The sequence below is a fragment of the Protopterus annectens genome, chromosome 3.part1 (genome assembly GCF_019279795.1).
Source record: "Protopterus annectens isolate FY-2018-M chromosome 3.part1, PAN1.0, whole genome shotgun sequence".
Lineage (NCBI taxonomy): Eukaryota > Metazoa > Chordata > Ceratodontiformes > Protopteridae > Protopterus > Protopterus annectens.
In genome coordinates, this window is record NC_056732.1 from 294,701,448 (window position 1) to 294,714,704 (window position 13,257).

Below are 13,257 nucleotides of genomic sequence, written 5' to 3' on the forward strand. Positions count from 1 at the left end.
TTTCAGGGTTGTTCGATTGGGTTGAGTCAGACCCTGCGGATGGGAGATCAACGTTGGGGATGGATTGAGGATCCATGGTTGATCTAGGCAGAGGAATGAGAACCAGACTTGTCGAGGCCAATATGGAGCAATGAGGATCACTTTGCTTTTCAACTGTCGTGCTTTCTTCAGAAATTGGGAGATGAGGGGAAGAGGAGGATAAGCATAAAGTAGACCTGAGGGCCAAATGTGGACTAGAGCATCTCTCGGTGACTGTCCCCGAGGGGGGATCAAGGCAAAATAGTTGTTGCACTTGTAGTTGGTTGGGGAGGCGAATAGGTCACAGCAAGGCTGGCCCGAGCGGTTGAAGATTCTTGCTGCTATCATAAGGTTGAGGGACCACTCGTGATGGTGTATAATGCACCTGCTCAATTTGTCTGCTACCACGTTGGAGCTCCCAGGAATGTTCATTGCAATTAGAAAGCAGTTGGAAGCTATCGCCCATTGCCATATTCTCAAGGCCTCTCGGCATAATGGGCAAGATCTGGTGCCCCCTTGCTTGTTGATGTATCAGACCACAGACAAGTTTTCTGACTGGATCACAATAGTCCCTGACGGAAGGATGGAATGAAATGCTTGCAACAATAGTAGCACCGCTCTCAGTTCCAGGACACTGATATGTAAAAGGGCCTCTGTCTCTGACCAGGTGCCTTGGACCTGGTTTTCCCTGACATAGCCCCCCACCCCATCATGGAGGCGTCCGTGGTCACTGTGGCTTTCGGTTGATGGGGGCTGAAGGGGTGAGACCATTGTTGGGGATTTCGAGACGTCCACCAGAGTACATCTTGCTTGCATCTCTGAGTTACACTTATCTGAAAAGACAAAGGATGTTGCAGAGGATACCACTGAGTGAGAAGTAACCACTGAAGGAGCCTCATGTGGAATCTGGCTAGAGGCACAATGGTCATCGAGGCTGCCATTGACCCCAAGAGTTGGAGTATAGACCAAGTGGGACATTTGTGGTGACGGAGCAATGGTTGAACCTGTTGTCTTATTCTTTGAAGCCTATCATCCGGAAGAGATGCTGTGCAATTTCTCCTGTCCAACAGTACCCCCTATGAATCCCAAAGACTGACCTGGGGTTGTGTTGGACTTCTCCCAGTTTATAGTGATTCCCAGGTGTTGTGCTGAGTGTAGAATGTAGTGCAGGGCTTCTTCCAGTAGACGCCTGGTGGGGGCGGTGAGGAGCCAGTCGTCTAGATATGGAAACGCCTGGAATCCTTGAAGGCGCAAGTGAGTGATAACCACTGCTATGCATTTGGTGAACACTCTGGGGGCTGTAGAGAGAACGAAGGGCAGAGCTTGAAATTGGTAGTGACTGGCTCCTATGTGGAAGCGGAGGTATCTTCTTGAGCGTTTGTCCATTTTTATGTGGTAATACGCATCCTGAAGATCTACAGAGCACATCCAATTGTCCAGGACAGGAAGGATAGACTGAACCGTGACCATCCGTAATTTCTCTGTTGTTACAAATTTGTTCAATGTGCTGAGATACAGAAATGAAAAGAACTTTGAGTAAAAAATGAATCCTATCTGGTCTGGGGGGACTGCCTGGATGACTCTTTTTTGTAACAGCTTTTGGATTTCGTGTGCTGCTTCCCTTTGACTGGGTGGAACGTCAGTTATTACTCTGGATGAGATTGGACAAAGATGGAAGGGAATATTATCCGCTGTACCCAAGAATCGGTGATGTTTTGCCAGGCAGCGGGGTACAAGGAAAAACGACTCTCGACCGCTTCTAGAGGTGAGCAGTCAGGCAACACTTCAGGAGCACTGATAGGGTTGGCCAGAGAAAGAATCTCTGGAATCCCGGTTTTGTGGACCTCCTCTGCCCCAAAAGGGGAGTCTTCCATTGGAGTTTCGCCCTCTGCCTCTAGGGTAGAACTCGGCATGTCCGACATGGAATTTCCTGTGTCACATCTTCCTGCTCCTCTGATTTCTGGAGTAGAATCGTTGAGGAGTGGAGTGTCTGACACCAATGGCAGATAGGGTCTTGTCATCTTGTTCACACCTTGCCAGCGTATCTTTCACTTTAGGGCCAAACAAAGAAGCGGCCTTGATGGGGGTGTTCATGAAGGAAGCCTTAAAGGAGTCCACAAATGCGCATCCAGGCATGTCGTCTGGTGACTATACCCGCACCTGCCACTCTAGTCACTCCTTCCGTTGCGTGAGAAATAAGACGCATGGAAGAATTGGAAGTGGACTCTAGGGTGGCTATCTAAGAAGCGACGTTGTCATGGACCTCGTCAGAAACAGCTCCTGCCAAGGTTTCAGAGAGCTGGTTGATAAGATCCCTCTGAAGCCTGGCAAAGTGTGCCAAACAGTTCAAAGACCTTACGGCGAAGGTCGATGAAGCAAACACATGCTTCCCTAGTCTTTCTAAGGCACATGACTCCTTGTTGGGTGGATGGACAGTTTGGTTCTCTTCTGCCAAATCCTTCTTAGTTGCAGCCACCACCATGGCATCTACTGAAAGACCTCATGACCAATGTGGGTGCTCAGCTGGGGGTGATATTTTATCCGGTCTCCTTGGTATCACTTCTAGGGTGTCAGGAACGTTCCATGAGCGCTGGCCGAGCTCATCGGCCTGCGGGGTGATGCAGGGGGCAGGGAACGAAATGCCTGCAGGAATACAGATTCCTCAGATGAAGGATTAGAGGACTTCCAGTCACCCCTCTGTCTAAGGATCTCAAGATGCAGCAAACGAGATCTGGGGATTCTTACTAGTGCACTATGGGATACCTACCTTGCCATGAGCCAACTGAGAGACTTTGAGCTTTGTAATCGGCTGAGTCGGAGCCTAGGATCAGCTCTGAACCCATATGTAAGAATGAAGGTGAGATAGGACTACAGAACATCATCTCTTTTATATTTATGTGCTTTGCTCTAACTGTTTTGTTCCAAAGACTCTGCACTTTTAAAACCACCCCTCAATAAAAAAAAAACAAGCAAAATCAGGTGCATTAAATGACAGAAAGGAAGACCTGGATTCAAGGAAATCTGTTCTCTCCACCAAAGAAGTTCTCTTTTCAAAAAGCCCAAGACTGGAATTTTAAATTCCAGCAGGGTGAGAATGATGGGTCCACAGAGGTTTTAGAAACCACTGACTTTTTCTCAAGTGTATCCTAACAAAAGAGATCTTGAGAATCATGGGTACCATGAACCCTAGAACACCGAGATATTCTCTGACTGAAGTTTGAGACTGACTGCAGAAACACAGGAAAACTTACAGAAACAATTTCACCTTTTCCTGGGATAGGAATGCATTTTGCAGGAAAGAGTCCTAGAAAAAATATCCAGTGAGGAGGAATTAAGGAGGATTTTTGACTACTGATCTGAAAACCCATGCTGGGGAGACAATTTGCAGCTTATGTAAGGGGCTCCTGACAACCTGGAGAAAGACTCTGCAAAGATAAGTAATTTCTTTAAATAAAGAAATATGTGAATGCCCTGCAGTCTGCAATGAACTTATCACTGAAGACACCTTGTAAACACCCTTGGCATTACGTATAACCCAATGAGTAATACACAGAACTGATAAAGTGAACCAGACACAAAATCTGCAGAGTCCTCTGAATCTTGTGACAATGGGAATGTGATAAGCATCTTTTAAGTCTAGAGTTAAAAAAAAAAAAAAAACTCAGGCGAAGAATGAGAAGTAACAGATTTTGTAAAGTCAACATCCTGCACAAACAAGCTGACAAAGGGCAGGTCAACATCTGGCCTCCAAGAAGCATCCCTCTTTGCCCCCAAAAAAGATTCTTGAATAAAATCCTTTTCCCATCTAATCTGGGGCATTGGTTGTATGATCCCCAAGGAAAACACATGATATAAAACCAGAGGAAACAGTTCTGTCTGGTTAGGAGGATAAGTAGAAATACCCTGAAAAAAAGAAGCAGATTTTCCCACGGCCATCTGTAACCCTCCTGGACTTCTCACAGAACCTACTTGTTTGAAATAATCTGCTGTCAAAGATGAAGACCGAGAATCTGTTTCTGGGATATTTCCGAAGAAGATGAAGTGGCGAGGGGGTATGCTGGAATGGTAATCTTTTTAGTGGAGGCTTGTCCCTTTTTCTGAAAGGATCCTTGCTGCTTTTTTTTAGATCTTTTTTCCAACTTTTTCTTAGAGCTTTCCTTGCTAAAAGTTTCTTGGGATTGTTTATTTCACTTTTTGAAGAAGGAACTATGGATTTTAGTAGATTTAGATAAAGAGAGTTTCAAAACCTTAGTATCCCTCAAATCAATTTACCTCTTTGATCAAAGTGTGAGTACCTGAGTAGCAGAAGGACCAAGCAAAACCTCTTTCCAGGTTCATAGCTAAGTACTAGGCTAACGGCCCTAGGGCTTATATAAGCCTAGCCAAAATAGGTTCCCTGGCTTTCGCCACCTAAGAAAATTATTTTCCTGTGTCTCTGTCGAGCAGAGCCACAGAAGTGATCCCCGGGTTGAATTTCCTGTTTCCCATAAAGAGGGCTAATGAGGAGCTTTGCTTGACATGAATGGGTATTCTGTTCCAGAGCATGGAAAGTCTCTGTGACAGGAATCTATCCCTCCAGCATGTTCCGTTTATTGTGGTGACCAGGTTTAGGCCCCTGGAGCATTTGGCCTGGAGAGATTGGGATGTCTAAGTGTAGCATGTTCATCAGATCTGGGTTAGACATGGCTATGTATGTTAGGCAGAGGTCGCCTCTGAGTAGGTGATATGCAATAGAGTAGAGCTAGAGTTTTTTGAGACGGTCTGCGTATGGCATCTGTTTGAGGCCTGTAATCCTCTTAGTGAGGTATTTCTGTAACCTTTCTAGTTGTTGTAGATGTCTTGCGAGGTACAAGCCAAACATGGCATTGTACTCTATAATGGGTCTGATGAGGGATGAGTAGAGAGGAACGATGACCTCTCTTTTTCTGGAGGAGAACCCCTTTGTGATGAGGTGTGCCATGTAGAAGGATTTCCTGACTACTGTGGCGACATGATTATCAAAGGAGAGACTACTGTCCATCTGTGTCCCAAGGTCTCTCATCACACTTTCAGTGTCTTTTTGGCTACTGCCTATATGGCAGTTCATGGATACGGTGTTTTTCCCAAAGGGGATGACAGTGCACTTCTTGGCATTGAGCTTTAGGCCATGACTTTGACACCAAGCATCAGTCTCAGTGAGGCCTCTTTGTAGAATGTCCACATCCTTGGGCGAATCTATTATGGCTCCTAGTTTGCAGTCGTCTGCGAACTTTGTTAGCCAGATACCAGCTGTATTAACCTGAACTTCTAAGAAGTAGATACCGAACAGGAGAGGACCCAGGACCGAATACCTGTGGTACTCTGCTTGTCACTGGTCTAAAGTCGGATTTGGAGTCGGCTACTTTCACAGTGTGGGTTCTGTCAGTGAGTCAGTTGGCCACCTATGTTGTGACACAGGGATTTATGCCCAGTCCAATGAGTTTATCTACAATACCAGAGTGGGGGGGTGGTGGTGTTGAAAACCTTGGCGAGGTCAAGATAGGCTGTGTGCACCACAGTACCCTCATCTACGGCTCTGGTGACTTCTTCAAAGAAGTCAATCAGACTTAGGAGGCATGATCTACACCTTTTACAAACCCAAACTGAGTGGGGTCCAGAGTTTGGAGGTTATCTATGTCTTTGTTTATAAGCTCCAGGATGATGCGTTCCATGGCATTGCAGACCAGGTTCGTCAGGCTAATGGGTGGTAATTCCCAGGGTCAGTGGTGGCACCCACTTTGTGGAGTAGGATAATCGTCTCTGTGCACCATTTCTGATGCACAAAGCCTGAAGCGAGGCTATGGTTGAACATGGTACTTAGATGGGGTGCCAGTTTGTTCTGTAGTTTATGCAGAATGCAGCCTGGGATGTTGTCTGGTCTCACGGATGCTGTGTTCTTGGCTTTGGAGACTGTATGGAGATGGGCCCTTTGGGGGGTAAAGTTTGCACTAAACCTGTCTGCTAGGATGTTGGCAATATCAGTTGGTTCAGTAAATCTAGTGCCATTGTGCTGTAGCTAAGAGCAGGTCTGAGTGTTGCCATTGAGATTCTTGACATAGCTGTAGAATGCGTTGTGGTTGTCTTTAGAATCCATGGTGATTTTATTTTCGTAACTAGCTTTGGAGGATTTTATGAGGGATCTCAGCTTTTTAAGGAGGCTGACCAGGGAGTTCCTGCAATCATGGGATTTTACTCTTTTTTTGCAACAGTTTCTTCCTTCTGTTGTAGACTTTGTTTATGGCAGGGGACCACAAAACTGGCTTCCTTTTTTTGGAGGCTAGCGTCTTGGTTCTGTTGGGGATGGCACGGTCTATGCACTCGTGTATGTGCTTATACAGTGCATTTGTATATGATTCGGCAATCATGCCTCTATTTTCTGTCTGTATGGGTGCCGTGAAGTTAGCCACTTCTGTATTAAGAAGCATGAAGTTGGCTTGGAGAAGTTTTTTTACGGTGGTTTCCTTAACAGGAGGTGGGACATGGATGTCTAGGGTGATTAGCTTGTGGTCAGATCTGACCAGCAAGGAGGTGACCTCTGGTGTGGAGCATCTGTTACCCATATTGGTAATGACCAGGTCCAGGATGTTGCTGCCCCTGGTGGGGGTATGAGCAAGCTGATCCAGGGTGTTGGAATTGATGAATTCCAGAAAACGGTGAGCAAATGAGTTAGTACATGAGTAGTTGAAATCTCCCAATATGAGGGTATTGGGCTGTACCTTAATATTATCCAGTATATCGAGAAAAATGGAGTGGGTGTCCTGGGGCATGGCGGGGAAAATGTAACAAGCTACAACCTGAATTGCAGTCCTGCCCAATTATCCAAAGGAGAATTCAAAATCTTGGATTTTAACACCTTCTGAATTCTGATGATTACATACCAAGGAAACACACTTCATCACAGTATAAGAAGCTGAAGACCTGGACATAAAGTTAGTCCAATCACACACACTCTTTACATAGTATTTGTACACTTGTAAAAGATAAGCCATAATAAGAGTCAGAAAGAACCTACTTTCTGAAGGCAAAGTGGCAGAAAACTTCCTCAGTCAACATGAGTCTGTTAGTTCAAAGGTCTGAAGGCTAGGTCTACATGAGCCTGGTAGCTCAAAAGGCTAAATTACAAGTAGAAAAGTTTCTCTTCCCAAACTTGTCAAATGCTTTAACACCATATCAGAAGGAGAAGGACTGGCATTAACCAAAAATTTGTTAGCAGCTGGAGAAGAAACAGAAACAGCTGCTGGGTCAGACATGAGATGAGAAAACAAATGAGTAACAGATGGATTACACATTGCAAGTGGATATGCCACACTGTACTCTTATTCTTCATATTAGCCAACCTTAGAGAATGCTTTTGACTAAGCATGCAATAATCCTGATAGTCAATCTTCAGTACCTAATGCAGACTTTAAAAAGTTCCCACTGAAATAAATTATTCATTCTGGACAAAGTCTCAGCAAAGGAAAAATTCCCGTACAACAGAAACTGAGAAATCACTCTCATCAGAGTCACAGACTTGTGAAGAAACACAGATATGGCCCGTGTGAATATCCTTACCTGAATTCTGTGATAAAATATCCTCAGCAATAGTGTAACTATGATTCAAACTTAAATTTATCTGCTGTCCCTCAGTATTCAAAACCTGAAAAAAGCCCTTAGCCAAATTCACTTTTATTAAACGAAATACAATTTTCAGAAGAATTATGTCTATTTTTTGTGCATTTTTTCCCTAAGGACATTATTACATGGAGACCCACTGAAGGATGGCACTTCAAACTGGAGAACAGGTCTTTTACCTCAGATACCCCAGAAAGAACCTCCAGGAGAAACTCCCTTGAGCAAAGAAAGTGATTCTTCCATGTCCAGAATGGACACTGGAACAGCCTCAGAAGACAATACAAACCCTTGCTCCATGAGGGTGGTAGGGACTACACCAGAAGGCTCGAGGGAAACCAGTTAGAAACCAGTTAGTAATCTGAGGAACAGGTTGTGGCCACTAGGAGTCACCAATTAGTGACTGAGGCACCAAGTGAGCCCACAGAGTAGGTAAGATATTCTTAATAGCTTTCAGTAGAAGAAGGAACCAGAGGACTGGTAAAGGAATCCATGTTTCTGTCAACACAGAAGCCTGTTCATTGGTTAGGACAGCTGGAAGGAGTCAGTCAGAAGTGAAGTATTTACTCAAATGTTCAGAACCACTACACACACAACATCCCCCATTACAATCCCAACAATAACAAAAGTAAATGTACAAACAGTATACTTCTGTCCCCAAAAATCAAGGAATACCTTTTCCTTGGTAAGTGTAACTGAAAGATGAAAGTTGGAGGGCAAGTTATTTTTCCTTATAAATGCCTATGTCCTTCAACTAAAATCAAACACAAAAACATACAAAAGTAACACATTTTTAATATTCAGAAAAAAGAGATAATTAGCCACAACTAAAAATATCCTGTGTAATGAGACATTTTCATTAAAATACACACAATGCTGGACTACTTAAAGAGACCTAGTTCCATTTGTAGTCAAAACAGACAAAAATTAAAATCTTGTGTGGAAGTATTCCCCAATGGGGACTTTGTTGCCAGCGATGGAAGATCGGAGTTAGCTGTTAATCCTGTGAAGTCAAAGAGCACTCCTGAAGGTAGCAAGAAATATTTCTGGTGCCCAGCCTGCTGTTTTCTCCCACTGGAGCTCTTGCCACAGTAGCCTAGGCACATGTGTGAAGGGGAGCCAGAGACTTTTGGAGACTGTCTGGCCATTATATCCTAGGCAAAATATAACCCATATAGCTTTAGGTTACTGCAGCAGTGATACTGTAAAACATAAAAACAAAAAAGAAAAAGTAGCTAATGTCACCAAAGGCAGAGCACATCAAAATACAAAATTCAGAGAAAGAACGGTTCTGCCACCAATCCTGCTAAAAACTTGAAAACTTTTAATAAAAATAAAACAATGATAAAATAAAACACACTGGCTCATAAACCGGATAAGCACTTTCGGTCTAATACCTTTTCAAATCCTAAATGTTAGCCAGTAAAACTTTCTGTTAAATACCTTCATTCTCTGGTATTCACTCATTCAAAGATACTTAGTAGCCATAGCAACGCATACACCCTTTCAATTAAGTTTTTTAGAGTGCTGAAGAGGGTTTCCTTTTAGTGCAGGTTTTAAAGGAACAAATGCATTCAGACCTGGTGGCTGATCTGAACGGAAGTTCATTATCTTCTTCATTTCTTCAATTTCTGTTTGATTTACTAAATCACCACCTCTTAATGTTTCATGGAGGCTAGTTAGCATCATAAACTTAAAAGAATGGCTACCATTTGCACTAATATGCATATAAAGTTCATTACTAGTAACTTTATTTCTTATGTTGGATACATGTTTTAGAATACGTTCTTTAAACATTTGGTTCGTTTTTCCTATGTAGTATGCCTTGCAGTGACTGCAGGTTGCCACAAATATGATGTTTTTACTCCGACATTTTGCAAATCCTTCAAATTTATAGTGTTTCTTAGTTAAGGGATGTGTAAAGATATTCAAGTTGTTAATGTAAGAACATGCCTTGCATCTTCCACAGCTGAACATACCAACTCTCCTACTCATTTGAAAGCTCCTATTTTTGGAGATGGCTTCAGTTTCTGTTTTATAACATAGCAGTCTTTAGATTTTTTCCTGTTTTTAAAAGAAAAACTGGGTTTATCTCTAACAATTTCTCTAATTTTGTCAGATGTTAACACTGGCCAAAATTTCTTAATGATGTTATGAATAGCAAAATTGTCAGTACTATATGTTAGCTGACATCTCAAGTTAAACTTTGGCTCTTTTTGTTTGGCCTTAATTATTCCTCCTTGGTCCAAAAAATAAGGTCTTGCTATCCGAGATCGTTGTTCCAAAGTAGTTGCTTCATTAGTTTGTATTCCTTTGATTGTATATCCCCTCTTGGTAAAGTCATTAATGAGTTTAGTTTGCTTTTCCATATAGTCTTTATCCTTCGTACAAAGTTTAGATACTCTAGTTAAGTGGTTGGTCACTATATTATCAAGAACATATCTAGGATGCATACTGGTATTGTGTAACACATGATTACGCCATACAGGTTTTCTATACATTCTAGTATTGATACATCCTGTATCATCTAACATCAACTTAATATCCAAACAATTAACTAGAGTATCTAAGCTTTGTACGAGGGATAAAGACTATATGGAAGGGCAAACTAAACTCATTAATGACTTTACCAAGAGGGGATATACAATCAAAGGAATACAAACTAATGAAGCAACTACTTTGGAACAACGATCTCGGATAGCAAGGCCTTATTTTTCGGACCAAGGAGGAATAATTAAAGCCAAACAAAAAGATCCAAAGTCTAACATGAGATGTCAGCTAACATATAGTACTGACAATTTTGCTATTCGTAACATCATTAAGAAGACTGCTATGCTATAAAACAAGCCATCTCCAAAAATAGGAGCTTTCAAATGAGTAGGACAGTTGGTACGTTCAGATGTGGAAGTTGCAAGGCATGTTCTTACATTAACAACTCGAATATCTTTACACATCCCTTAACTAAGAAAAACTATAAATTTGAAGGATTTACAAACTGTCGGAGTAAGATCATATATATGGCAACCTGCAGTCACTGCAAGACATACTACATAGGAAAAACGAACCAAATGTTTATTCAACATAAGAAATAAAGTTACTAGTAATGCACTTTATATGCATATTAGTGCAAATGGTAGCCATTCTTTTAAGTTTATGACGCTAACTAGGCTCCATGAAACATTAAGAGGTGGTGATTTAGTAAATCAAACAGAAATTGAAGAAATGAAGTGCCACCAGCTCTGAACGCATTTGTTCCTTTAAAACATGCACTAAAAGTAAAACCTCTTCAGAACTCTAAATAACTGAATTGAAAGGGTGTATGAGTTGCTGTGGCTACTAAGTATCGTTGAATGAGTGAATACCACAGAATGAATGCATTTAACAGTAAGTTTTACTACGTAACATTTAGGTTTGAAAAAGGAATTACACCAAAAGCGCTTATCCGGTTTATGAGCCAGTGTGTTTTATTTTATCATTGTTTTATTTTTATTAAAAGTTTTCAAGATTTAAGTTTTTAGCAGGATAGGTGGCAGAACCGTTCTTTCTCTGAATACTGAAGAACATACTGATAAGTGAGCTCCACAGGGTTGCCAAGCAATGTACGGCATATCAGCTGAAGTTAGTTATGTGGCAGTATGCACCAAACATTCAGCTTTGTTGCACCTCCTTGGCAGGAAACACAAAATGGTAGTTTGAAGGGGTTTATATCTCTTTCCCCACTCCACACTAACATTGAAAGCAATTTAATTAACTACAGCATTAGGGATCCCCTGTCCAGAAACATTTTCTTTAATACAGACATCTCCCTAGAGAACAACTCATACGTAGAACATATTCTCACTAACCTAACAAGCTGGCCTTTGATTATATTTTTTCAAACCATAGACAACTCTTGTAATGTACATATATATTTGAGAAAGTAGGTTTACCGTATACAGTAGAGTCATAATAGTTGGTGTTCTTGAAAAGTCACATCTACATAGTTCATCCCATCCTTATAAAATCATCTATTGCGGTTCCTGAATAAGACCATAGGATTAGAATGTCATCTAGGTAACAAAAATATAATTCCAGCAAGACCCATAACAAGCACTAAGATGTACCTTTTCACCAGAGCACAAGGTTGGCATTCAATGTAAATATAAAACAATATACAAGTTCTACATAAACTCAGTCACTGAGACCTGCATACAAATAAATGATTTCTAAGCATGGATAATTACAACTCTTGGTAACAAGAGTTTAAGGAATATCCTATATCTGTTAGCTAGTTGTCCTGGAATTGGAAGAAAGTGCAGTAAGATGGAGAAGCAGAACAGAATGACATCACTAAAATAGCTCCAAGCTCCCACAAAATAAGCAAAAGTACGCAGCAGCAGATTTAGATTACAGGCAGCTAGAAATGTGCAATGTTGATGACGCTAGGGAGAGTGTAAAGCCATGAACAGTGCATCCACAGGGAGAGACCAAGAAGAAAGTAAACTAAGAGAGCATAGGAGTAGGTGCAAAGTTGTGGGGCAGGGTTCTGAAAGGTACTTTGACTGATGACAGATGTGATGGCTCAAATGTCCCTATCAAATTTAAGTTTCAGTTTAAGTTTTTTAATTTTGTGTTATTACAGATTAAAGAGTGGGCCAATGAGGGGGAAACTTAATGGAAATGTTGTCCCATCATCTTGCATATACAGTATTTATGTTCCTTCCACTACTCCTGCAGCACTATTTCAAAGGCACTGATAAAACTTAGAGAATGGACACTAGAACTGAGTTCCATGCAACTACACAGTTGTACAATAAAGTACATCACTCTGTTGACATCAAGCCCCAAGAAGGTCCAGGATTTCCCAGGAAGGTAAAACAAGTAATCTTGCTCTCATTTCATTTAGCAAGTGTAGCAGAACCAGCATAAAAATTCATATCAATCCTCATGGAATCTATTTTTGCAACTGTTTCTTATGCATGACAGAGTAAAATGGATTTGCTAGTACAGAACTTAGTAAAAAGGATTAATGAATTCAAAATTAACTGCATTCAGCTCTCACATCCCTGATGCACAAACTGTCTGACAGCAATACCTGTGGCACTGATAATTAAATTTAACTTTGATGTGACTGTCTGCTGCATTGTACCCAGCTAACTTGCATAATGAAAGTTATTGTCTTTACTTTTCACAGAAAAATCATCCAATCAGACCAGTTAAATGTTATGTATCATAAAGCATTTTGTTTCAAGTACCAATGTCTCTCTGTACTACACAAACCCACACAAGCACTACATCACAATGTTCAACTAAAATTTGAAGAACAAAATAATTTTTGATGCCCCGTAGTCCAAAAACAATCAATTATTGCATGCGTTTTCATTGCATTTTACATTTAGATTTAACAAGTATCCATAATAAACACGTACCTTAATTCACCTGTTAATGGGGTACAATAAACTGATCCACATCAGTTCATTTTAAGCCATTACCTGGACCACAAAGTCAAGAGTGATAACAATACATATAAATAACTTAGACAAGTCAACCAACCAGCAGAACTTTTAAGGCATGATCACTGCCAACATCTCTTTCAAGTTTATGTTCTTTGGTGTGTCCTGAGGACCCTGC